The 27,783-nt window shown below is 45.9% G+C and overlaps 1 long non-coding RNA gene across 1 annotated transcript; it reads left to right on the top strand.

Moving 5' to 3' along the window:
* The first annotated feature begins 2,597 nt into the window (after positions 1-2,597).
* On the top strand, positions 2,598-21,609 carry LOC144165758 (uncharacterized). The gene is made up of 3 exons (XR_013321507.1): positions 2,598-2,703; positions 11,557-11,732; positions 19,685-21,609. It is a non-coding gene; the product is annotated as an uncharacterized LOC144165758 (long non-coding RNA).
* Positions 21,610-27,783: the final 6,174 nt, after the last annotated feature.

The following is a 27,783-nucleotide window of genomic DNA, read 5'->3' as shown; positions in this document are numbered from 1 at the left end:
TAAGTCTAGAGAGAGATGAAAGTCACAAAGCTCGCAGAAATAGTATGAGTAAATAGTCGGATACACAGAAAGAACAATAACAAAGAAGGTTTACTTACGTAACGGCCACTCGACTTGCCTTCATCAAAGTTCAGTTACATGATTTTGCTGTCACAAACATTCGGAACACATTTCTTATAAAGATTTGCCGAAAACTGTGAGAAGGAGCGGAAGACGTTTCGGAAATGGAGAATATGCATGCAGCCGGGCTACGCCTATGTGACAACTACCACAAAAAAAGAGCGAGAGAAAGGAGAGAGAGAGAGAGAGAGAGAGAGAGAGAGAGAGAGAGAGAGAGAGAGAGAGAGAGAGAGAGAGAGAGAGAGAGAGAGAGAGAGAGAGAGAGAGAGAAAGGGGTGGTATTACCAAGGCAGCTGTCAAGGTGGCACCACGACGGAGCAACGGAGCCGGCATGGGCTGCAAGTTCAGACATTGCGAAAAACTAGACAATCGCTGTTCAAAAGGAAGGTAAAAGTGTACAATAAGGTATTGAGTGGGTCAGGAGGCTGGTTCAGACGGATCCATACAGGTAGAAACGAGGATAGAATTTTGGGTGTGCCATGTGCGAATGGAAAGAATAGATACAGTGCACTTGAGCTCGCAAATAAAAAGAAATAGCTGGGGTCCACCGATCACAAAGGGTTCAATGTTTCTTAGCGGGGGGGGGGGGGGGCGGACGCGGTATCTTTACCAAGGACAAATCGCATTGTTGAGTCGCATTATGCCAATAAAGCTGCTGTATTTGCGAGTTTCAGCGAATTCTTCTGGGAAGCGCAAGGGTAGGATTAATGAAGAATGTGATAAAAATTATGAAGTTGACAATTTTATTCGACGGAAAAGCACGTTAGTTTTCCGTAACTTTCAATAATGCCAAACGTCTCAGACCCATACTTATAAATGATATGATTCCCGAACCTCGCTGTCGTGGTGAGTTTTGAAAGCGGTTTTTAAAATTTTGCGTTAAGATGTTTAAATGCATGACCAGGACAATTCACATGTCTTCACAGGGGAAAATAAGGGCAATGTTTTGTATGAGAGCGGTGATTATTGAAGCGTATTCAGAACACAATCCTCGTTCATGCCTGCATAGATCCGTCCGAACCAGTCTCCACACCCATTGAATAACTTATTGTATACTTTTCCTTTCCTTTTGAAACCGCGATTTTCTGCTCTTCCGCACTGCCTGAACCAGCAGCCCATGCGGGGTACGTTGCCCCGTCGTGGTGCAACCTTGACAGGTGCCTTATTGATACGACCCCTTTCTCTCTACTTCCCTCTCTTCCTTCTCTGTCGATTTTTTGTAGTTGTTGTCTCATAGGCATAGCCCGGCTGCACGCATACTCTCCATTCAACAAATGTCTTCCGCTCCTTCTCACATTTTTCTGAAAATCTATATAAGAAATGTGTTCTGAATGTTTTGGACAGCAAAATCATGTAACTCTACTCTGAAAGCAAATCCCGTTGCCGCTATACTCGGGGACAACTTTCTGTGGCAACGGAGACAAAGCTTCGTGTTGGGGGGCGAACTGCTTTGTGTTACTGCGCTAAAGTAGTTCCCAATAAACCAGTTTCGGTTTCGGTTTCGGCGTAAGGCATACGCATTTGCAACAGTTCGTTTCTTCGCATGAGCTCTTTGGTTGAGTGCGCTGAACCGCAATCACCAATCATGCAGGCCTATTGTTATGTCTGCGCGGTCAGTGACAAGCTGACGCACGGGCACACTTGAAAATAGGGTTTATTCACTCAAGAAGAACGCGGCTTTTTCGTCTGCTCTGCAGCAAGATCCACAAAGCGTCTCCCGCGCATTGTCCATCGCACCGCGGAGTCGGAAGCGGCGTCGGCGAGGGAAAGGGCCTCTTACGGGGGACACTAATTGGCGCGCGGTCCAGAGGCGCGGACTGGCACGCTGTCGGTAGGCGCCGAAACGGTATGCGCTTCCGTTTCTGTCAATTTCCTACGTGTAGCGAGAGTAACAGCCATAATTTTAACGAGACTTTTATGAGTAAGCCATGAGTAACATCACAAACGTATGTGCGCGAAATATGCCTTCTGTATAAAACAAAAGTTTAATGTTCACATTTTTGAGGTAATCGATGGTAGTCTTGAAATGTTCGGTATCAGGACAACGACTAACATTACAAAATCATGTGCACAAAAATAAAACAAAAGTTTATTGTTTACATTTTTGATGCAATCGATGGTACTCTTGAAATGTTTGATATAATGACAACGCCTACAGGCAGCAAATTTTCTTTAGGCGAATACATACCCTGAAATTTTTTTCAGCAATTTAACTTCATAGCCGAATAAATTTTGTCCGCATTTTATTTGTGAGAATAATAAAGGTGGCATTGGTCAAGATTCTTTGAATGCCGGAATTTTTGAAGCCAAATAAAATATTCGTACAACGGTGAGCTGTCACTCCGCTGCCCTTTTTTATGCCGACATATGGACGAAGGAATAGCCCTGTCTGAAAAATGTTCCTAGACCACGTCATCTCTTCGCAAATATGTATTTAAGAGGATAAACCCAAGCTTGAACACGTATTCAATCATGTTTGCTCTGGCGTTTTGCGTGTTATCCTTCCTCACGGTCGGGCGGGTGGCTGCGGGTGCCACTAAGAGTAGTGTTCCTGTGTTCAACGATACCGTTAACGGATACAAAGTAAGTGCCCCTAGAGGATTCCCTGCCACACAAACTTGACTTTTGCTAGTGAACACTTGTTCCGGCAAAAATGAGCGGCATAAAACATAAGGGTGCATAAGTCTCAAACTTCACCGTTTATTGTTATCACGTTTTCTTGTTTCGATACTAAATGTTTCTATACATACAACCGTACCCTAGTTTAAAAATCAAATGACATGCATCAATGGCACTATTGCTAGAAATGACTGTATTTGTCTTATTTAGGAAATATGGACCTAATTGGTATATGGAGATAGCGAGCGTGTTCGGATTAGCTGCTCTCAGCTTCCAGATTTGCTTGGGCCGTAAATGTGGGTAAAAACTAAGAGATAACGTTTAGGCTGTTTCTGGAGGCGTACCTTTACTCGATTTTAAATTAAGCGTTGGCTGAGAATGGACCACATTCGCCAAAACGAAGTGACCTACGCAGAGCCCGCTAAACGTTGCCGCCGTCTTTAGGCAACCCGCACTCATTGACAAAAAGTAGGAGTTGTCATTTTCGTGAAATTCGTAGGCGCTCTGCTCCTTCCGGTGTAACATTGTCAAGGAGTGATTGCCTCCCAAAATATGCGTGAATGATCGCAAGAAATGTGAATCTGAGGCTCTTGTGCGGGTGATACTTTCAATCATTAATGCTTTCATTTGAAAAATGAAGGTTGGTGTCACGACGCTATTGCACCTGTACACGTCCTTTTAGTGATGTACACGTCCTTTTTGAGGATTTTGTTCGGTCGCCGATGTTCAACGCAGAACCTTAATGTGCCGTATTTTTTCACGTGTACGACCGGCGCAGCCCAGTGGCTTTTCGATGGCTGTATAATGTAGTCGCTGACCATGCCGCCAACTTAAGTGTCGATGGGTTCTAGCCCGAGTGAAGATCCGATGTACGGTGACTGTCCGGTAGGTCTGGCTCCATCTGCGGTTAAAATTCGGTGCTTTGCTAGGGGTGTCTGACGTAATTTAGAATTCTAAGAAAAGCACTTGATATAGCGTCGCAGAAAATCCAATAATTCGTTCTGTTTATCTTGAGGTAGCCCTGTGTTCACTTCAAAGGGATGTGGAAGCTAGCTTCAAGCCATCTTGCGGTGCACGATCATTGTCGACGACCTCTATCACGTCCCTTATTTCCTGCGTTTCTTTGAGGAACGCCATTGCAGCGGTCTTGTTTAAATGCCGGTAGTCCTCCGTGACATAACGAACCAACGCGTAGTATTGGCGTTGCTTAAAGCGCGCAATCCCTCTTGCGACAGAGACACCACAGTCCAGAAGCAAGCTTTGGTCTCTCTCTGTGATAGCTTCTACGTCAGGATCAGCATCTTCAAGTAGACTGTGATAATCAAGGTTTTGCCGGGTAACAGAGGGCACGATCATCGGTGACCCTTACAGCAGCACGGTGTTCAGGGTTCGGTTCTGGCATTATGGAGTGATCGGGTGAACAAGGTATGGACTTTGTTTGTAGATCAATTATTGCACCGTTTTTCATCAGAATGTCCATTGCAAGAATTAGCTCGCAGGAGCAGTGAGTCAAAAGCACAGACGCGGCAGCGTGTGTGGTACCGTCTATGGTGACGCGTGATGAGCACGTTCCACTTGCTGCTACGAGATGCCCTCCTGCTGTGCGTATGGGCGGACCGTCCAATCTGGTCGTAACTTTCTTCAGAACTGAATTAAATGATCCGCTTATCGCTGAGTATTGGGCCCCCGTGTCAATGAGGGTGACTAAATTGAAGCCGTCGATGGATATCTGGACGTGGGCCTTCGCCTGCCTCGAGTTCTAGGCGCGTTGAGACGTCGTATGCAGGCTTGTGTGGGTTCATGGTTGGGCACTGCGCGTCGTCGTTGTCATCGTCTTCTCACCGGCAGGATCGGTCATTTCGGGTACACGTCGCTCTGTATTGCTGTCACGAATTCAGGAGGGACGTCAGGTTGATATCGGGTCGTCGGGATTACGGCAAATCGTAGATCATGGTCCTCAGCAAGTCGTTGCCTCGTCGGAGGGTTTGCATTTTTCGCCGTCATGCAACTTTACCTACAGACGTTGCTGCTTTTAGTTTTCACTACTTGGGTTATGGGACCTCCCACGCGTGAAGTCGGCGTTCATTTGATGGCTTGGCGATCAGTACAGATACAGCGACGGCGAAAAGTTGAAAGGCGCTCGACCTCGGTTGGTGCTAGACAGGGCGGCGTCGAGGAAGAGCCGTGAAGTAGGTCATTGTTTTGGGATCGCGGGTGCTTCTGACGGCGTAGAAGTTCCCAGGGCCTGTTGAACATCTTCCCGGGTGACGTCAGACAAGGAAACAATTTGAGATTGTGGCGTCGTCGGAAAAAGTTTCCGCAGTTCCTCCCTTACCACCACGCGGATGGTCTCGCGTAGTACGTTGGAGCTGATAGTCTCCGCAGCGATTGTCTCCGAAGCAAGATCAGTGACTGGGCGGTCGTACTGCCTCGTTCGAACTTCAAGCGTCTTCTCCATCGCGGCCGCTTTAGACACTAATTCGGTCATTGTTAGGAAGGGTTACGATCACGGCAAGCGAAAAGATGTTGCTTTTCTCGCCGCATAAGAAACATTCCTTTTCCTTCTTTGGTCATTTCCGGGCACTCACGGCGATACAATCTTTTTATCTCATCAACAATAATCACTACCCCTTCCTTGGGGTGTTCCGTTCGCTTTTCTAGCAGAAGTGTGGCTCGCTCCTTCCGCACGACGGTGGCGGATGTTTTCAGAAACTGGCTTTTAAATGGAGTCCCGCCTGTCAGGGAGCTTTCGTTGTTCTCGAACCAAGTTCCAGCGGCATCCTCCAAATTGAAGAACAGATGCCGAACGATTTCATCGTCAGCCACCCGTTAATGGTCCCTACGTGCTCCATTTTCTCCAACCAGTCCTCAGGGTCTTCACCGGGAGATCCGCGTAACGATGGTGGTTCCCGGGGCTGTTGCAGGATGATGGGGGAGGAGTGACTTCAAACACCATCTTGACGGCTGAGGCTATTGTGGTGTTTGCGAAGGACGTAAGCACTGGCAGCACCACCTTACGAAAGACGTTTATTGTACTTAACACATCGAATACGTACATAAAAGACAGACGCGCCCCCTGGGGGTGAAAGAACACAAAGTAAACAGAAACTGACCATAACATACTCCCTCCCTTATATTTAGTTATTAGTTGTTAGTAAGTGTTAGAAACCCCCATGCATGCACTGCACATATTTACACGTTGTATACACATACATATTTACACTCTACATACACACTGTGCTATACACACCGACAACTAGTGCGTCTGATAGTCTTTGAGCCAGGCCGGTGGCCGGCGCTCTCGGGACAGCCGACGGGGACGGTGCACGGCCGGAGATGCTAGTGAGCTCGTAGAGCTCTGGAGCACGCCAGGAGACCCCGGTTGCTGCCCAGGAGAAGGCGGCTGCTGCACGGCAGGCTCCGGAACAGGCAGCGGCGGATCAGGAGCAGGCGACTGCGGTATGGCAGGCTACAGTGCGCCAGTGGGCGGCGGCTGCGACCCGGGAGAGGGCGGTGGCGGCAGGGCAGGCTGCGGCACTCGAACCGGAAGCTGCGGTGCAGGTAGCTCCGAACGTTGGTATGGTCAGCTTGGAGGCGTTCCATGTGCGGCCGTCTGCAAGTCGGAAAGCGGCAGGTCCCCTCTTCTCCAACACTTCATTTGGCGAGGAAAAGGAGCGATCCCCCTTGAAGCAAACGGACGGGTTCTTCAATCGAACGAAATCACCCACAGCTATCGTCGGCTTCTTGGCAGCTCTCCTCCGGTCCGTGTACTCTTTGCTGCTTTGTTGCTGAAGCCGGACCCTTTGGCGCAGTCGCGCAAGTTCCTTTGCTGGGTCTTTTGCAAACGCTGGTGCCGAAAACCCCACAACATCCAATCTGGTTCGGGACATTCGCCCATGCAGCAGAACTGCTGGGGCAGCCCCAGTGGTGGCCTGTGGAGTACAGCGGTAAATAGCGAGGTAGCCCATGACTGCTTTGCGGATAGGTCGCCTTTCGAGGAGTGAAACTTGGATGAACTTCTTCAAAGTTCGATTGAAACTCTCGACTTTCCCGTTCGCCTGGGGGTAGTGTACATATGAATGCGACAGCTTGATGGCTCGGTTTCGAAGAAAGGTTTTAAATTCACGTGAAGTAAACTGCTGCCCATTGTCGCAAACAATCTCCCCCGGGTATCCTTCACGGGCAAAAACACTGCTTAAGAAGTCTTTCACGGTGCTTGTGGCCACTTCACTGCAAAAATGTATCTCTGGCTATTTGGAATGGTAATCGACCAACGTTATAGCAAATCGGCTATTGTGAGGTGCATGTTCCAATTGGCCAACAATGTCTAGGCCCAGTTTCTGCCATGGCCTTTCAGGCCAGTCGACAGGGTGCAATGGCGCTGGCGATGTTTTGGTGAACTTAACTGCCTCCAGGCAGATGTGGCAGTTTTTCACGGCAGATTCAGCTTGCTTGTCCATTCGTGGCCACCAGAACAGCTCACGAAGTCTCGCCTTCGTGCGCGTGATGCCCGGATGTATCTCGTGGGTGACGGCGATGAATTGAGCTGTGAGCGAGGACGGAACAACGAGGCGCTCTGCGCGCAGTAGAAGGTCATCAACAACAGAAAGTTCTTCGCGCACAGAGTATAAAGGTTTTGCCTCCTCTGGTACGGACTTTTGTGGTGGCCAAGAACCGAGCACGAACGACTTGACAGTTTGCAGACAGCCATCGTTGAGGACGGCTTGCTTGAATTATTCCTTCATCACGCAAGCCGGCTCGACAAACGACGCAATTTCTTCTTCCTTGGCCAGCTCTGCCTCCGCCGTAGGAGCTGGCAGCCGAGAAAGAGCATCTGCAACCGTTTTGGTGGACCCCTTGCGGTACTCGACCGTGAAATTGTAACATAGGAGTCGTGCACTCCAGCGTGCAATTCGGAGTGGCCTTCTTCTACGTCATTGCGACGACAGCAACGATGCCAACGCCTGATGGTCCTTTCGTATCTTGAAATGGCGACCCCAAAGGTAAGTGTGCCATCGTTCGCACTCCCAAATGCATACCAATGCTTCGCGTTTGCCGACCGAGTACATTCTTTCCGCTGATGACAAGGTAAGAGACGCGAAAGCAACTGTGCGGAGCTCTTGGCCATTTTGCTGCTGCAGAATGGCTCCCCACCCACAGTCGGAAGCGTCGGTCGACACGATCACTGGAAGTGTGGGATCGAACATGTGTAGAACTGTACTTGAAGAGAGCATTTTCTTGACCCTCCGAAAACTGCTGTCTGCCTCGGCTGACCATATGAACGGATCATCTTGCGGAGCAGGACGCGCATAGGCTCGACCACCTGGGCCAAGCGTGGAATGAAACGAGCTCCCGAAAGCAGCAACAGACGAGCTCCCGTAAAGCAGCAACAAAGTCATGAACGGACTCGCCTGCGTGTTTGCTGCGGCGTTGGAACCGATGACGCTCGACGACGACGTTGCACGACGTCGAAAACTGCACTCATCACCGTAAGGCTGTGAGTGCACACTCGTACTCGTCAGTAGCGGGCGCGGGAGGCTTCTCTTGTACTGCCGGTGGTGCGGCGCTTGCTGGTGCTGGTGCTCAGGCGCTTGACCCTGCAGCTAAAGCACGGTAAATACGCTGCCCTTCCACCCCCAAACGATGCAGAAGCATGGCCTTGCGTCGCTCTGGAGGGAACTCTGCTGCACCGGACGCTAGAAGGTCGACTGTGAATGTCTGCTCCCACTCCTCCCAGGGAAGTGACAGACGGCCGGGCGCCGGGAGGAACGGCGGCGGCGGAGCAATGCCGGAGAAATTCATGGCGGGGCAGATCCCGACAGCACTCGATGCTGAAGGTAGCTTGACGTGTTGTTATCCCATCCTCGTCGCCAATGTGGTGTTTGCGACGGACTTGAGCACCGGCAGCACCACCGTACGAAAGACGTTTATTGTATTTAACAGATCGAATATGTACATAAAAAACAGACGCGCCCCCTGGGGGTGAAAGAACACAATGTAAACCGAAACTAACGCGGCCGCTAAACCTTCAAGTCGGCGGCTTGCTCGGCTTTGGCTGGCTTATCGGCTTGCAGGACAAGCAGAGAGCATAAAGGGTGCGTTATCCAACATTTCTACAAGATGTCACGAAGCCAAAGAAGACAGAGTTTCCTTGAAGAAAAAACAAGTTTATTGGTGCGAACTTGTGCTCCTCTAACAACCCAAAAAATACGGACGCGGTAAAGCAGCAGTCAACAAAGTGACGTCCGTAGGCGAGCGTCCGCGAATCGAATGCCGCGGCGTCGGCGGTGCGGCAATATATCTTTCAGCTCGGGGATTTCTCGAACCGTCGAATTACATCGAGAACACTGTAGATAAAAGAAGACTATTTTAAACTAGTGGCTTTAGCGGGAAACATTCTCCCTATCAAAGGGAATAATCCGTGCGGCAATAAAAAGAAGGAATCGAAAATCCCTTCACTCCGGGAACATATAACACAGACTAGGCGGAGCCGGGCGATGAAAGCAAAAACATAAATAAATAAATCCAATGCATGGTTCACGGGAATACATACATACATTCATACATGGAAACATACATACATAATTACATACATACATGCATACGAGCATTACATACATACATACACACACACATACATACATACGTACATACATACATACATACATACATACATACATACATGCATAAATTGAATTGGGAGGAGAAACTCGGTGACACGGCTATCTGCAAGATGGCGCCCGCAACACTCTTGGTAAACACACATACCTTTTGGTGTCTCTTCCGCTGTGCGTGTTTGAAGTATGTGCAAATTCTTCGCGGCAGGCGGATAAATTTGAATTTGTTATCTCACGGGGAGTTTATGCTAGGATTAGCTTTTTCTGGTTTTTACATCTTGTTATTATCTTTATGCTTCATCAACTGTCGTAACATGTAGCCGAGCGTTGAATATGCTCAGGCCTTGTTTGAAAGAAGCCGGTTGCATTCAGAGCTCGTAACAGGCGGCAAAAAAGGGACACACTGTTGAACAGATCGCTATAGGCCGATTCCTCCGCTCAGTCTGGCATCACCGCAGTGGTTTTAAATCGTGTTACATACGCATAGCCAGAGCGTCACATTTACGTTGTCTCTTACCAACGCTGCATCACCACCAGTTTGCAAAGGAAGGTGCGTGCAAGTAAAACAGGAAGCACAGACAGTGATTCGGAAGCCCACAATCTTTCGCGTGGTGGCTCTGCAACACATTTTGGCCGCTGCTCGCATTGAATGCTGACTTTTGCTCTCTGTTGTAAATAATATAGGTGCACGTGCCGTATCGCAATTGAAATTTTCAGTGCGCTAATTCTGTGCTACACCTGTTGGTAAAAATGTACAAAACGTGCTCAAAACAGTCCACATAACAGTATCCTGAAGTAACGTTGGCTTAACAAAAGAAGTGATTTTGGAAGTACAAAGTTGTAATTCACTATACTTCTAACGCCAAGCGTTTACAAGCGGAAGTGCCAAGAAAAACGTTGTACATAAAGGGGCTGGCAAATGAATACAAAAGAAGCTGGAAACTTTTGAATTTTTATCCTGTTTATACGCTGGTGTACCTAAAATGTCGGAATGACACTGACATTTCAGGCTGAAAACTCCCGCTTTCCGATGCTGTAGTGGTCTTATGGGTAGAAAGTAAATTACAGTGCCCACAGAACACATTTGGTTGTCCCAGGTACATGGTAAATAAAGACGACCCGGAATTCAAATAATAACATGAGTCCATGGCAGAAAAACATTGGCTCGACCAGACTGAAAACACTTCAGCCCGACTGAAGTACAGCAGATTGCGAACTCATGTCTGGTCACTTACCCTTTCGACTCTGTAAATGATATCGCGTCTCTGGTTACTGCCTATCTCAGTGTTTGTGTGTGAATTTTTTTACCAGTTGAACCAAAAAGAGCGGATTCCTATATTACAAGTTTGTAAAGGCAAAACTCCTACAGTTGAGTATACGTAAACCTTTAGAGAATATTTGCAACATTCATCCACAAAGAGGTTATTTTAAGGGAACTTCGGACGAATATATATACCAAAAAAAGGTTTCTTATGTTTTGCTAAAGAACGTATGGTTCGTTTTAGCAACAAAATACTAAACAAGAATTCCTTCAAAACCTTTTTTAATAACGAAATAGAAGCACGGCTGAGGCCAGATTCTCATGCCTGAGGCTTCAGCGCTAAGACCACAAGTCCTGACGGATTGCGAAGCCACACAAACGGGGTGAAATGCAAGTTCGCAAATCTTCATTGATTTGAGCGAAACAGCAAGTTACAGTGTGGGAGGTAGATGGATATAACACGTCAAGCAGTTACGGGGCAAGGTCGGCAGAATGCTGTCGTCTTTCGACGACATTTGCAGGACGCACAAGGATGCGACGCTAATTGTTATATAAATCAATGAAAAGGTGATGATGGAAAGGTGACAATGGAATGCTGACAATGTTGGTGATGAGTAAAAACGCGGAATCTCTACATCTGGTCTCTACATCTGAATCTCCACATCTGGTCTAAACTGCAGTTTTTCTGTGAAATTTAAGACGTTTGGTAGCTCCATTTATTATTACCCTTTTACCGAAGAGTTCTTATAAGTTACGCGAAAAACTGCTGCATGGCGTTTCAACTGCGCATTTTATTTTAATCCATGAACGTGCCTTGATTGTTTTGGTATTCCGTTATGTTTTTTTGTCAAATCTGCTAATAAAACCGGCGGGAAATTTTCTAAGGCGAAATATTTCTTTTGATTGGTACAATTTTGATTTTTAAATGGGGTATTTCAGTTCTTCTCGAAACGAGACATTCACTTCTATTTATTGAGGAGCACTCACAACTTTTCGTCTCGTGATACCGATGTATTATGCATGGAAACTGGAAACAGGATCATAAAATACCATCACCTAAAGGATGCATACTATAGATGGTTCTTCTACTACAACTACACCACCCAAACAAGAAGGTAAGTTTGAACAGCCCTTTGAAAGTAATTGAGCTTTTCTGATTATCGCTAATAAATGACACCGCTGAGACACTGATAACATACAAAATACGTAACTCATGCTTTGTCGTGGCAAGGGTTATTAGTAATTGGTGGTTGTGACAAAGAAAATCAATGATGCTGAACGGTTTCTCGGTGTGATACATGTCGAAGCCATAATAAAACTTAAAATTAGGTACGCAATATTTGATGTACTTTCAAAAAATGTCGTAATATAAGATATGCATCCTCGTATTGTTGCAAAAGAAGAGACTCCGCAATCAAAGCAACCACGTTCATTTCACCGACTACAATACTGGCATAATTGTCACTGTAATTGAAATTGCGTTGATTTGAGCATTGAGAAAAACAGGCAAATAAGAGCATTCGAGGCGGTACACACTCAGAGGAAGGCGTCGACATATGCCCGTGTATTTGTTGTATGCAAGGCCCTGGTTTCTTTGAAACAGGAAAATGGGAGGGTTTATTGCTTTTTGTGGACATTACCTTAAAGGTCACACGGAAAACAAGCGCTAAATAAAAACAAGGGACGAGGAGTAGACGGGACAAGCGCTGACTTTCAACAAAAAGTTCATTGCCGCTCCAGCGCTTAAAAACAAGTCTGCGAGCACGAAGAGAGGGGAAAAAGAAAGGGAAACATCATCCCTTTCTTTTCCCCTCTCTTCGTGCTCCCAGACTTGTTTATAAGCGCTGGAGCGGCAATAAACTTTTTGTTGAAAGTCAGCGCTTGTCCCGTCTGCTCCTCGTCCCTTGTTTTTATTTAGCGCTTGTTTTCGTGTGGCGATGAACAAACACGCCCAAACCTTTTCCCTTCTTACCTTAAAGGGACAGACAACCAATTTTTGCCGAGTATATATTCTCGATCCCAAAAAGAAGGGAATCGCTTAAAACGTCTTGACGAGAAACGGTTTTGCTGATAACTCCCTAAAACTTTTTAAACGAAATTTTTAGATATACATGCCATGTGTGTCGCTCCCAAAATAATGCTGGCAACCATGACATATATAGTAGCTCGGCAACATAATTTTGTCTGTATGCGAAATAAAAAACGATATTTAAAAACTTGTTCCTAGTTTAATAGTTTGAATCGCAGGCTTTCCATTTCCTTTATGTGTTTTTTGTAATGCAACAGTCTCTTTTGCACGAATGCGCCATCTGTTGGGATAGACGATAGACGATAGGTAGAATTTGGCTTCACGTTGTGGAGGTGGGAAGTTCGATTCTCACCGGGCGCAACGGTTTTTTTTAAGCTGCCGTTGGCGTATTTGGACACTGCAATCAAATATTTTGCAGAACAAACGCCCCTTAACATGCAGAATTGTCAAAGCTCCTTCGCTGTGTCTGTTTTCTGAACGCTGACGTTGATTCTGGGCACGGAGGCTCAGTTAGCCACACTGAACTGAGAGGCATGCGAGAGGCATCCAGCGACGGCGGGCGGCTTGCCTTTTAAATTTTAGAATATTGTTTAGAAATACATATACAATTTAACCTTGTAAAATACTTGTGTTCAAAGGTTTTCAATACGTAAATAAAAATTTCAGCAGTTACAGTAGCTGCTAGGTTTGCAGGTCACGTGACAGGGAGACATGTTGTAGTGTCAATTTTCGACACTACGAAACGCCACCCTTCCGATTTCAGAAGTTTGCTGCCAAATTAAAATTATTTCCGACAATTTTGTTTAGAAATTGCTTGTGGTTACCGGGCTATATAAAACTCTGGCTTTCATATGAGCTACGAACATATACGAGACAAAATTCGGTTGTCTGTCCCTTTACTCAGTAATGTATGATTGCGCACACCATTGTTTTGTAATTCGTAATAATCTCATCAAGCTATTCGCTTGTTCCCATCCCATTTGGGTGTTTCCTCGGCTCAACTTGATCTCTATTAAAAAAAAAGGTGCTCATGTACTGCTTTTGCTGTAGCCTCCGTGCACTGACCTCAAATTTTTCAAATTGCCATTACCACTTTAAATGGCGTCTCTCCAGGCCGTGTTTTTTATATCACATGGCAAGAAACTCAGTGCCCTTAGACCGATGACGGGAATCGTAATCCACTAGCCTTCCCATAACTTTCAGTGATCTTGCCACTGCGCTTTCTGCAACGCTTTGCATTCACCTAATTCAGATACAACGTCGTTAACCCATGCACTAACCCAGACATGCCGATAACCCCACCGTTTCCATCAATGTTCTCTGTTCGATTTTCGTTACGTTATATTTGCCAGCTCCGTAGACCAGCTACTTTCAAAAGGAAACCATAAATTCAGTATTTAGTGTACCTTTCCAATGTGCAGGTTCAAATGGCTGGTGCCCACAAGGTGAAGAAGACCTAAAAAGTTCTTGGAATGCGCTTTACATTAAACGCTTTAGCTGTAGCACTAAACATTTTCACCGTGTGAACTAACTATGCGCGTCATCTCTTCGCTGAATGAAATAAGAATGGCTGAATGAAAAAAGAGCAAACAAAGGTTTAGGTGTTCAGTCTGAAATAATGTCTTGCTGCAGCACACATTTAGTCTGCACCGGCGGAGAGTGTGTTTTGCATTGTTCTTGTTCACTCAATGGCTTCGCTGCATAGCCATGTTTGCTGCGTTACATAACAGAACTTTTCGTAGACCACAGCGTTTGTTGACCTGAATAAACAAGGAAGAAAGTTGTTCGGGCCACCATAATCACGACCAAAATTTGTTTGATTGCAAAACTTGTGTATATTTTATTACCAAAGCAAAAAAAAATACGACGCGTGAAAAGCAGCGTCCAAGAATCGCGCGCTGTACAAAAAGGTGGCGCGCAACATTGTAAAGTTAAATTGTATTGAACCATCGTTTGTTGTAGAAGTTGCAAGAGGAAAATATAACAAGACTTCAGATGGGGAGAGGTACAGCGGTTATGCGAAGAGGGTATCTAAATCATCTTTGTTTGATATTTCTGGCGAACGCAGGAGTTTCGCTAAACTGCTGTTTTAAGTCCCCTTGCGCTTCATTAGTTTTAAATTTTCCGTTCAACATTCGTGAGAAAAAAAATCTGAAATTTTGTTTTCGAATTTTTGTGCCCCACTTTTAAGATTGAAGGGAGGTCCTTGTTGGCGTGTGACAAAGAAACAACACGAAGTAGATAGGTACATGGTAAAGAAACTGCATGGTACTCAAGGCTCAGAGCGGAAAGGCGCGAGTATATTTACAATTACAGAAAAAAAGGTGGCGCAGAGGCAACTAGAAATTATTGACAGCAACGTACAGCTAAGTAGCAAAACTTACAATGCCATCTCTTCCTGCACTTAATGCAGCGCTCGATGCATACACTTGCATAATCGGGTCCGTAGTCCCTCGCAGTGGAACAGAAAGAAAAGTAAACATTCTCATGGGTGGTTGCGGTGTAGTTACCGTCACATGTCCACGAAACGGCGCAGGAGTTGGCTTTGGGGACGTAGGAGCGTAATGGTCAGGCAAGAGAGTTCCGTTACCGCCCTCGAAGCGACTACACATGAAGCCAAGATGGTTTTTCGTTGGGAACTCCGGACCCGAACGCAGTGGCGTGTCCAGGCGCCTTAGGCCGTGTGATGTGGCTGTGCGATGTGGCTGGGCCTCGCCCTGCAACGGCGCGCCTTCCACTAGTGATGGAGCTTTCTGGTTTCACGATGTCCTGGAGCCGCACCTGATGGCGATTCCATGTGTCCTCCCGGGACCACGGAGTCTTCGCTGGTCCACGGACACGCCCTGGGGCGACGAGCCTTTACGATACGCCAGCGAGACGCTCCCTTCTTCACCGCAGGCTGTAGTTGTAACCAAGATTAATTTAGATATATGAAAGTGTTTTGCACTGATTTAAGGAACCGTGAAAATACGTAATTGAATATATCTTGAGATTGCACGTGATACTATTGGATTCGAAAAACCCATCGAAAACCCTTTTTCAATGTTTCAGTGGGTTACCGATAACCGCAGTACCCAACCGATATGTCAATTGGACTCCGATATCAATAAGAATTCATAAATGAAAGTACTTTAAGCTTTTCACTCTCGTAGCTATATTTTTTATATCTAGCCGTGTGAGTATATCAGGCATAATAGGAATGTTCTTCAAAATTTCAGTCCTCTAGGGCGAGTAGTTTTTCTGAGCATTATTAGCGATTTTACCTTTTCAATTCGTCTGCGTTCAATTTCTTGAAATTTCCTTCGCGGTGTAGTCCTTAACGGTGTTCTACCAGCTGGTTAGGCAAAAATGCTTACCTTTTTGTATTTCAATTAGTAAAAGTTATCAGCAAACCATAATGACATCTAAACCGTGTTAACAGAAACTAGTGATTCTGGTAGCAACCCAATTTATTTAGTACCGAAGATCGGTGCAAATGGTGCTTTTTATGTTGAAAGCAAGAAACTATTTTTACAAGTCCTTGCGTGCTACTTATATAACTATTAGCTATTCCTATCTGTCAACGGGCGAGTGACGTAATGCCCGCATTTTCGCAATGCCTTATTGAGCAGTGGCAGACTAGCATAACCACCGGCTATCGGGCCATAGTTCAATGTCAAATAATGGCAACACGTTATAGTTACCAGCCAGGGAAGTGTGTTCAGACGCCGCCAAAGAACACCTTTGTTGTTGTGCACAGAGCTGTGTCTGATGTGGTCATGGTGGTTCCGCGCAGAAACAGCACTGAATTTAATTTTACCCTTTCCTGTGTTTATAAAAATACCACGACCAATGAAAACATTTTTCGTACCTCCCCTCCTCTGGCGTAATATGCGATACTTGAGCATATACTCAGCATACTGAGCATATACACAGCACTGGTCAACAACACAAAAAACTTGTAACTTCTCTCCTATACCATATAGGATCACTAGTAAAAGTTCTACGCATGAGCTGTTATGTCATCACTTTGAAGAGTTGAGGCACCTGGAGAATGTCACTGCGTCGGTAAGATGTCTCATGCGTACGTCATGAATGCACGAACCTGGATTGATACACAGGATTCGTTGTTCTCCTGTCCCACGAGTAATTTATAGGTGACGGCTCAACATGCTAGTGCGCATATTCTAAATAAAAGCCATACAGGTGAAAATGCATGCGCGTTTGAAGAGACCTTCCTGGGAAACAAAACGAATAGTACGTGGGTGCCAGTACATGCTGCGGCGTTCCAAGTGAGCCTTCTACAACAACGACGATCCGTGCCTTGCGGTTAAGATTTACTTTAATTGAACAATAGCCATATATAAATTAATATGACTAAGAATGGCGGCCTGAATGGGAGAAAGTACGCGCATGCTAAATAAAAGCTTTTTTTGTAAGTCAACCCGTCAGTATCTGTCGCTAACAGGTTTCTGATTTCTGCTTGGAGTTCTCGTGAAGATTTTACAAAATGAAATAACGGGGCTGGTATTTCGTAACCATTGTCGATTTAGGTATGTTTAAACCGTGGAATTGGAAGGAATGCGCAGTAATGAAGGGAAACAAACCTAACTCTCGTACTGTAGAATGCAAAGATCCCGGATTTTAATTTTTTATTTTTTCCTCGTCGTAAGCGAAAAGTGATAAAAAGTAAAGGCAATAAAGACAACACCCAAAAAATCTTCTGATGAACAACTTTATAAAATACTTCCCGGCAGGCAAACCGCTCAGGCGTGCATGTTCGTGCTTTGCCCTCCCCTATGCATGCTCAAAACGCAAGCGCGGTGGTTCCGCATGTGCCTGGATGTCATAGATGCCGAAGAAAATCGTTGTTTCAATTTCATACCAAGTGAAAGGCCACACCTAAACTTTCAACAGTCGACCGTGAGCCGTGGGCGCACAGTTGAATCAGTTGCTAGTACAATGGATGCATAGGACGTCACGACTCTGCAACATCCTGTCCCTTAAACTAAAACAAACCCAGATGAGCTCAGCCAGCCGAGGCAATGGTACGTAAGAGGAGTGGATTTTGTTTCCACTCATTTCTGAATGGGCATGCCGCAAACATTAAACGGCACGCATACAGTCCTAGGACCACGAGTTGGAGACCAAGTGGTACCTCGGCTAATAAGACGCACTTAGACATTCCTGTTTCCTGCTGTCACCTCTCATTTTACAAAAGCTAAGGCATCCAAGTGGACATCGATGTTTCCGAGGCATCTATTATCGCAGCCTTCATCACAGGTAATTTAAGCCCCCATTTCGTCCAAACCGCGCAGCAATCTCCCAAATTTCAGAAACATTTACAGAGGCATAAACAACGTAGAGAGATGTCTGTCTGTTCCTAAGAAGGCGTTTACAGTTCTGCAATAAAATAATGCATAATTATTTATGATTCTCCCTTTATTGCTAGCTCAGGAATAAAAACTCTGTCGTTACTCCCAATTTATAGACAATAGGAGACGGATGAGGAGGGAGACTTAGTCGTGATGTCGGGACTCGCCTGGGGGGTTTTCTCTAGTCCGTGGTACCCCGTTTTGCACTCGAAACGGGGATCACTCCACCAGGCTACGGTGGGAGGAGAGGTCACAGCTGGTCAGCCCTGCGCCCCTCGTATGTATGTTGGTGATCGCGAGAAAGAGATTGGGTTTGTTGACACCACCATACCAAGTTGTACAGCGTGCCAGGGTGCCCGCAGTATTTGCAAAAAGCGGGGTAGACTGCCGGGTACATTGCATGATGCATGGTATTGCGAGGTAAGAGTTTGTCGGCAGTGGCTGGAATAGGGCAGCTTTAGTTGTGGATAGCTATATGTGGGGTTCTGCGCACAGTGGGCGGCCGTTCCGGCCATGTGCGAGTATATCAGCGTATTTTCGCAAACGCATCTCGTAAGCATGTCGGTAGTCTCCCTCTTGAAAAAGGGCTCTACATGAATGGGTGCAAGTTGTCTCGTATGCCGACTCATTCCCTTTTAATGATTCGTGGCCAGTTGACCATTCAATCTGTAGTTATAACAGCCATTTATTGGTTTAAAATACTCAATACACAAAATAACACTAATCACCGGCGTTATTTCAGCGGCTCAAATTTTTACTGGAATCGGTATATATTCTCAATTTGTCGTTTTAATTGTCAGGCCTATGCGAGTTTTTTATACAGTACAGTCGTCACCGGGATTTTCTGGTGCTATTTTGTTTCACTCTGCCGTATTACATACATTACGGTACTGAGTAGTTGAAATTGACAAAAGATCATTTCATGAAATAAGCGTATACTATTTCAATTGATTTCAGCAGTGTGGAAAGGTATATTTCGTCTCTGTAATACTTTTCAACGCATTGGCTATATTTTTCTGGGTGATAATTGATTTCATTGAATTCAGTACGAACGAACGAACGATGCGCTAGTTCCCAAATCACGCATTTGTGAACTGATTTTGAGACTTAGAAGATACCCTACCGTCGACAGTTGGCGGCTGTGTGTTCTCTAAGTAACTGTCAGAAATTGTATCTATGAAGCAACCTGCTCCTATGCAGTAGCTGACAGGTAATAGACTATTACAAAGAAAGAGCCGTTAAATGTAGTTGAAAGTGGACGGTGTTTATGTTACGTACCACGAAGTAAGCATGTCTTTTCACCTTTGCTCCAAATGTTAGACGATCAAATGAAATGACTAAGGTAACGTCACCAACTCAAATACTGGGGTAGGAAGCCAGGAGTTTCGAACACTAATTTTGCGGCAGTGATCGACGAAAACATCATCCAAAAAGGCTTTGTTTTTAACTCAAATCTGCCGGAGAAAAACAAACGCGTGACGCCAGAGACACCAGATATTTTGTTGTCTGCCAAAGAACATATAGTATCAAAATGAGCGCATATTAATTGGGGAAGCAGATATTATATTTTATTTTAAGAAAAAACAAAATTTCTTAAAATATATTAGCAAAACTTACCGGGCTTTCTCAGGTTATTGTTTCATGATAGCTCACTATTTAAAGTTCATTTTTTTGCTTTTTTCAGAATCAAAGATAAAATACGGATGGCTTTCTACAACGAAACCGGAAATGTATACAACTTGATGAACGGCACTCTAACAAACTCTGAGGACAAACATGAAATGTTTTTTTGCTCGAAGCGAATTTAGTAGACTGTATATGTTTCACATGTAAACCTAACAAAGTTTATGCGGAGTTACTAAACTCTATTAGTGACCCTTCATACTTATTCAGCGTTGTTTCCAGCATTGGAGAAATTGTACATTGAAATGACTATGCAGTCCTTTTTATATCTTTCTAATATTGTTGGCGCTTTTCTCACCTACATTTATTTGCCGCCCATCTCGTGGCTTTCTGAGAGAATGGTTAGTGGAAATACGTGCTGGTTTTAGTGCAGAAATCCTCGTAACCTACCAACCTAGATTTCGCGGTTATCTGTCTAAATGCTTAGGTACCTCCAGCCAATCACATTAATATCTTTTTTTGCACGACGTTCACCTAGTTCACTGCGTTTCCCAAGCATACGACATTAAGTATCTATACTTAGGGTCACTTTTTATTGGACCGGAATTCCTACAGGACATCACGATTTTTTACCCTATAGTCCGTGACAGCTTAACTCTGCAGCGGCAGTTCTCACATCAAAGGGAAGTTGTGCCCATCAGCAACCGACGGCGTCTCGCCGTTAGCGTGACGTCACTGGTGAAGGTTTGGAAGGAGAACTACTTCTAATATGGCCACGCATGCTTTCCGACCGCCGTTCCGCCGTCGCGTCGTCAAGCGTCAATGACCTTGACGGCACCTAAGCGCTGTACGCGCGTTGCGATTGTGCTGTAGTGCATCAAGAACGCGTTTGTTTCGTGATCGTTGCTTGTTTCGTGTACGCCTTTGTAGTGATTTGTACATCAGAAAATTGTGGTGGTCTGTTTTTGTGCGCACCGTCGTCAACAATCAACCGAAAACATCAAGGCTGGACGATTGCTGGAGGGATTGTGGAGAGTGTTTTCGCGTAACGCAATCTCTCTGTGGGAATAATATGAGTGGCTTTCTTCTACGACAGTAGCGTTGACCAGTTGCAAGGGTTATTTTTTCGTGCTGTGAACGTAAGCTGCGCCCGTTGTAGAGCGCTATGCCTACGTAGTTTGTTCCCGTCTGGCCTGACGCCGTGCAGGGTTGTGCTCGCGTGTGGGGCGTGTTGTTTTTGTCGCATACGTGCGGCTGGCCCTACAACTTTACGCGTGATTAAGTATCGGGTTATACTTGACTTATAACAGCGGACGGTACCGTTCATTACTAATTGACATCAGCAGCGCATGTTGCTCTGCCTGGTCGAGGTACAGCCGAAGCAACGATGTTTTTTTTCTTTTTTTACCTGACGTAAGGAAGCATGGTTACAGCATTATTCGAGAGATGTTACAAGAACAAAACGTTCGCGCACAGTCATCTGAGACTGCGTAGCTTATACAGCAAAAAAAAAATAGTATGAACGAGCGCGAATATTGATCACGTAATCAAATGCAGTGACTGGATTGTGGCTGCTTGTAAGAGGGTAAATAAACAGTCGCAGTGTGATATTGCTTGATATTGAACTCAGTCATTGCATAAAGCTGGAAGTGTGTGGCCCCGCCGCAGGACTTCATGTGTTTTCTATACATGGCGAAAACTGCTTATGTGCGCTGCGTTGTATATCGTGTTGGTTTGTATATATATGTGCCCTTTGCTAATCAAAGTGGCATGAAAGAAACTGAATGCGTGGACTGAGCTCAGATTGCCTTGTATTTTGTCTGCAGTGTTGGAATCTCTCAGAAGTGTAGGTATTAAACTTGTTTTAATATAGCTCCATGTATTTCGGATTTCACAGGACTAAACCAACAGTTTATCTTGCCATTAAGAGAGTTTGTGTGATGGCCTTCACCAATAATAAAAAATTGTTAATTGCCGTTTTGTTTTGTATTGGTGGCTGTGGTTTAATGCTTAAATTCTTGTGCTTCTTCTCTGAATATTTCACGGAGTTTTACAACAGAGTTTACATTCAAGTTAAAAGGGTTTACAATGTTTATGGCAGATAAACCATTGTTATTCTATAGGGTGGGGCAAATGTTCGAGAGACTTCCCATAGCGCTTTAGTTCATTTTGATTCAACACCTTTTCCCCACACTTACATATTTCTATATACATGCAAGATATCAGCTATCATGTTGCCGCAACTATCCTTTATTTCGTTCGACAAGGCTGTCTTGAACTCGAATGGTTCATTGATAAATCGCAATTGCAAAGAGAGAGAGAGAGAGAGAGAGAGAGAGAGAAAAAAGAAAACCACAGTACCACAGGGGATGTTGTTATTGCTTCGGAAATGGTGACAAGAGTGGCATAGGTTTCATAGAGTGGCTGAATCTTGTTTAGGGTGAAGAGCTGTAGTAATAATTGCCAACACTTCTGTAGCAGATACAAATGGTATATGTCACCCCTTAAGAGTACCATGTCACTGATTTCGAAGCACACACTATTGCTTCTGGTTGTACAGCTGTGGTAAGAATAGAAAACAACAATGCCGCATATCAAGATGGTTTAACTTCAAGCCTTCGGAGTGTCATGGTGCTGCTTTTCAAACACACTCTTTTTTTCCTGGGTGTAAAAATTGGAAAAGATTGCTTAGCAGGTTCGAACGTTTAGATGTTACGACTTTAAGGTGCTTGCTGTGTCAACCCTTCGAAAGGGTGGGTTGTTGCTTCTGGCTAGGAAGCTACGCAAGAATCAAAGGCTCTTATACGTGAAAATGAATTCACGCCTTCATGCTAAGAAGTCGCTGCTTTTCATGCACACACTGTTGCTTCTGGCCATGAAGCGGCGGTGAGAGTTGAAGACACTCGTGTAATACGTTGAAATGAATTCAGACTTTCATGCTGTTAAGTTACTGCTTCTCATGCACACACTTTTGCTTCTGGCCAAGAAACAGCGGTGACAGTTGAAAAAGAGTAGCTCCATACTTAATTTCTGCCCATGGAATGCCTACTGCGGGATCAGCCCTCACGCATGGCCGCAAACTGCTAAGAACTATTCTGGACTCGCAAATGAGAGAGATACAACTTTATTACACAATAATGTGAGAGTGGCCCACTTGTTTCCTTGCAACTGCAGGCGATTTTGCTACCTCTAAGATGCATAGCCCACTGATACTGCAATTGGTTGTCTTTCAAGGAGCACTGCAGCAAAATAAATTTGTGTTTTAACTGAAACATCATACGTTTCATATCTCTCGCAGATTTTATTTTATGACTAACAATGACTTGTTTGCTGACAATTGAACCAAACGTTTCCGTCTACTATATCCCATCCAGTTTTTCAGTGCGATTGTACACAGTTTAATTTTGCCCGTTTTTCTTACATGTATGCGGCAGTGGTAAGCAGGTACAGTAAGCTCTGATGTTGACCCGCATGCATGCATCTTTTGGCTTTGCTTGTATGCAAGGAGAAATGTTTCAACAAAAAATTGAAACAACGCTAACCGCTTGGACTGAGGCATCCTGCTTTATGTCTGGTAGCTGAGCTTCCTACATTTAAAAGAAAGTGCACGAGTAAGTTCCCCCGTCTATTAACTTACGTTTTCATGTGCCTGACCCAGTTTTAGCGACAGAAAAATGTTTCGGCAAGCTCCACCAATCCTGTAAGTCACCATTCAAGACTTCTCATGTCAAATAATGTAGTGTGAGAAAGTGTTTGGGGCAGTGATACCTGTTTTTGTGCCTATTGCTTTTTATTTAATGAAAAAACTCTGCTGCTGCTGTGATTGGTATATTTGTATTCACGACACGCTGCTACTACTTATACATTCCAACTTGCTTTTACACTTCAGTACACCTTTATGGCAATGGGATTTCCGCCATCAGAGTCAAAACCACTGCCATCACTGCTACTGGTGCAATGGTGAGATGTGGAGATATTACAATCTTTTCTTCAGCTAGTGGTATAGTTATATTTCTGTGGTGTTGAAACGTATCAAAGTACTCTGTGGCTATTTCATAAGACACTGCTTTTTCTGCCATTGTTTTAAGTCCAAATCATTAAGTTTTGAGAGAAGACAGGGATGGGTGTCACCAAGGCCCAATTCCACCAAACAAAATTTTGGTAGCCTTGAAAAAGGCTATTTCATCATGGTGCTGCTGGAGATGGTCAAGTACTGATGGTGGCGAAGACCAGAGACGTCGACCCGCTGCAGTCCAAGAATGCGGGGTCAATCTCAGCCCCGGTGGCTGCTTTTTTGATGGTGGCGAAAAGCGAAAACGTCCGTGTGTCAAGATTTCGGCGCACGTTAAAATCCCCAGGTGGTCGAAATTAATCCACAGCTCTCCACTACTGCGGGCCTCATAGCCCAGGTGTAGCCTCGGCGTGTTTAACGCCTCCAACCAAAGCGGTTGGTGCTGTAGGAAGCACCTGTGCCATTGGAAGTGCTGTCGTCATTGTGTTCAAAGCTCATCAACAGGCCAAACACCTGATATGTCGCAGTGGGAAGCAGTGAGGTCGTCGGAAGTGCTTTCGTCGTCTTCCTCAAGCGCGATTACGTATGCGTCAATGTGGTCACTACTGCACGTCACTTGCTGAAACTGTTCCTCCAGTGTTTGCCCATGCCTCACAGCCTCCCGCCAATGTTCGACTGTGACTTCTGCGACCGTATACTTTAGCAGCTGTTCCACATGCGTAATGTTGGACGTCGTGTTGGCTGCTGCCACAGCGTTCTTAACTTGCGCCCAGATCAGTTCAATAGGATTAAACTCGCAGTGGTAAGCTGGAAGCCTTACCACGATAAAGCCTGCCTTCTGTGCACCCTCGTCGACTCGGTAGCTGATGAAGCGTGTCTTGACACGAGCAACTATTTCTAGCAGCTGCTTCTTGGACACCCCAGCGCCGTACTGGACGCCTTTGCTGTCCAACCACCCTGTGATCATTCCCTTGAGGGAATTCGTTGTTGGCACTGCCTCGTTCCACCGTGAGTGGTAGGGGGCATTGTCCATCACTATGACGCTACCACTTGGTAGCCTCTGCAGCAAACCGTCAAACCATCCTTCGAAGCGGGGGCCGTCCATTTCTTCGTGGTAGTCCCCTGTCTTGTTGCCACGGAACACGTCGAGACATCCATTAATTTGCCATCTTTGCTGCCTATGTGGGTGACAATGACCCGCTGACCTTTACCTGACGGCTGCTTCAGTCCCGTCGGCAGGCCGCGCCGGAAGGCCTCTGCACTGGACTTCACAGTGGTGTCAGTCCCCACAGTTGACGTCGTGTGTCTTGCCGTCACCCATGTCTCGTCCAAGTAGAAAATCTGCCAATTATCCGCTCTGTACCACCGAATGTCACGCAGGTACTCGGGCCGCCATGCGAGGATGTCTTCGCGATCAAGCAGCAAAGAGTTCCGGCTTCTCTTCTCCCGCTTGAACCTGATCTCTCGAAGTAGACGACGAACAGTCCATGGCTTCAGCGACGGGTCACCTGTACGCTCCGAGAACTCCATTGTTATCTTTGCCACCGTCGGTATTTCGCTGCGGCAGAAAAAGTCGTGCACGCAGGACCTCAGCGCCTTCAACCTGAAGCTGTCGTACAAGGCACTGCGTCGCTTCCTCTCGGAATTCCGTGGCCGTTTGCGAGACGGCGTTAACAACACTACACCATTGGCGTGTACCTCCTTCTTGACCGCAAACATGGTCCGCGCGCCAATTCCTAGCATATCGGCGACAAATGCGACAGTATCTTCCACGGTGCATTTCGGCTCCCTGGCCCGGCAGAACTGGTAGCAGTGAAAGATCATTTTCCGCGCAGTGCTGTTGAGCACATTGCCGCTTTTGTTCTTGCTTAGCGTCCTCGGTGTAGCGGTTGAAGCTCCTCCAGACTCACTAGGCAAGGAAGAATTGCACGCCGATGTTACCACGCGGGGATCCATCTCGGAAGAAAAGCCACACAACGCACTCAGAGAGCCGATGAGGGGACTCGCGGTGCAAGTGGTGTTGGCGGCACACTATGCATGCGTGAATGCGTCAAAACCTGACGTAGGAACTATTGCGCACGTAACTTATATCGAATGTTTTTAAATGAAAATGGCTAAAAACATTCTGTTATGCAGCAATGTCAATTAAAAAAACGAAAACAATTACATACATTCTTCCTAACTCTAATTTATTTTTGTGGCAGGTTTGCACTTCTTTTTTTTCTGCCGCACAGTGTTTTCTACAATGTTTTTTTTTTAAGTTGTTTGTGCGTACATTCTAACTAAATCGTTCTTCGTGCCGTAAAAGTTATTCGATATTGATATAATTCTCTTCTTTGTAGTGATCATTTACATGCAAAACAACATTATCATTACGGAACTACATTCTAAATCGCGGAAGTCCCCCAAGGCGACCGCCTCATGCCCATGGGCGGAGCTTCTCCTGCAGAGTTACCTTGTCAACAACTATAACACTGCAAGACCCGGGTTCTGTGGAAACAGTTCCGTTCGCGAAACCCACCCTTAACGTCAAATACTGAAATATTTTCGAGTGGCCTGCGCACAATGCACGTTGCGCAGAAGCTTTTCTTTTGGAAATGAAGATGTAAAAGTCAAGATTATAATATTATGTTTATTATTAATATTATTATTAATAATTATTAATTACTGGGCGCGGCATGATGGCGCCCAGTAAGGACAAGTGCCTCCTCTGCTGCCTCGCTTTCTTCGGCAGGCATGAGTTTTTTTGATGTTCTGCGTGTAAACCCAGTGCGCACGGAAAGTGCATAGTTCTTCCGGGCGACGAACTGCAGAGTTTGATCTCCGGTGAGCAGCCGTTCGTCTGCAATCTGTGTGTGGCTGCGGCGTCACCCGCTAGGCCTAGCGACCCCGGTGACCAAGCCAGCGAAGACGGTGAGCCAGCGAACATGCCGGCCAAACGAGTGGCGTCCCCTGTCGGAGCAAGCTTCAACCCTTCGGTGGACCTACGCGCAGAGGTAGCTGCGTTGAAGAATCTCCTGTCCGTCCTGTCCGAAGCCTGCGCCAGCCTCTCGTTTCTCGGGGATGTTGTCACCGAGCTGCGCGAGGAGAACCGGCTTCTGCGACGGGACAATGTGGCTGGGCTTGCCCAGCAGGCTGTAATCGTCGCTTTCCTGCGCGAAGAGGTTCGCTGCCTGCGAGGGGAGATCGCGCGTCCCCCGCCTTCTCCGCCTGCTTCCCCGAAGCCTGCTAATCCTTTCATGCCGCCGGTGACGTCACCGCAGTCTGGTATCCGTACGAGGTCGTCGTTCGCCGAAGCCGCCGCCGGTGCAGCTGGTGAAGGTGCCCCCTTCCTGTCCACAACTACCGCTTCGCCGTTTGTTGACCGCCCCAGCAATCAACCTGCTACGGCCTTGAGCACTTTGCTTTGCCCTTCGGTCCACCCTCTGCCCCCGCCTCCTAGGTCCGACACTGCGTTTAATGGCCCCCGACGAACTTGCAGAAGAAAAGGAGCCCTCCCCGCGTGGGTGCGTCGGAAGCTTCTCAGTTGGTTGTGGTATACCGACCTCCGAGCTCCAGGGTCATCTTTGTTTCAAAACTGTCGGCTAACACCGCATCTGCTCAAATGTTGGCTCACTTGTCAACTGTGCAAGTTACGCCATTGTCGTGCAAACGCCTTAGGACCAAGTACGACTGCTATTCTTCTTTGTGCGTAACTGTTAACGAGGAGTGTTTTAGGCACCTGAGCAACACGTCTATGTGGCCAAAAGGCTGCCTTTTCAAGCCGTTCCAAAGCACGGTCCACCCTGGTATGCGGCACAGCTCTGAAATAACTGAAAATGATCAGTAAGTACGAGAGTCTCGACATATACTATCAAAACACTCGAGGTCTACGAACTAAGTCCTCTGAATTTATTAGAAATATTGTATGCACTAAATTTTCTGCTGTTGTCATTACTGAAACCTGGCTTTCCGATGATATCCCGTCTTCCGACTATTTCCCTTCTAACTATCAAATCTTTAGAAGCGACAGAAAATTAACTGGACCTAAACAAAAAGGTGTCGTCGGGGTCTTCGTTGCCGTTGATCATTCAGTGCAGTGCATGCGGCGTGCTGACCTCGAGACCCTAGACGAATCAGTCTGGCTTGAGGTAGGCCTCACGAAGGGC

This window comes from Haemaphysalis longicornis, unplaced genomic scaffold, assembly GCF_048455015.1.
Source record: "Haemaphysalis longicornis isolate Haplotype H1 unplaced genomic scaffold, Haemaphysalis longicornis Haplotype H1 scaffold_15, whole genome shotgun sequence".
NCBI classification, from domain to species: domain Eukaryota; kingdom Metazoa; phylum Arthropoda; class Arachnida; order Ixodida; family Ixodidae; genus Haemaphysalis; species Haemaphysalis longicornis.
This window is presented reverse-complemented; position numbering and strand designations above follow the sequence as displayed.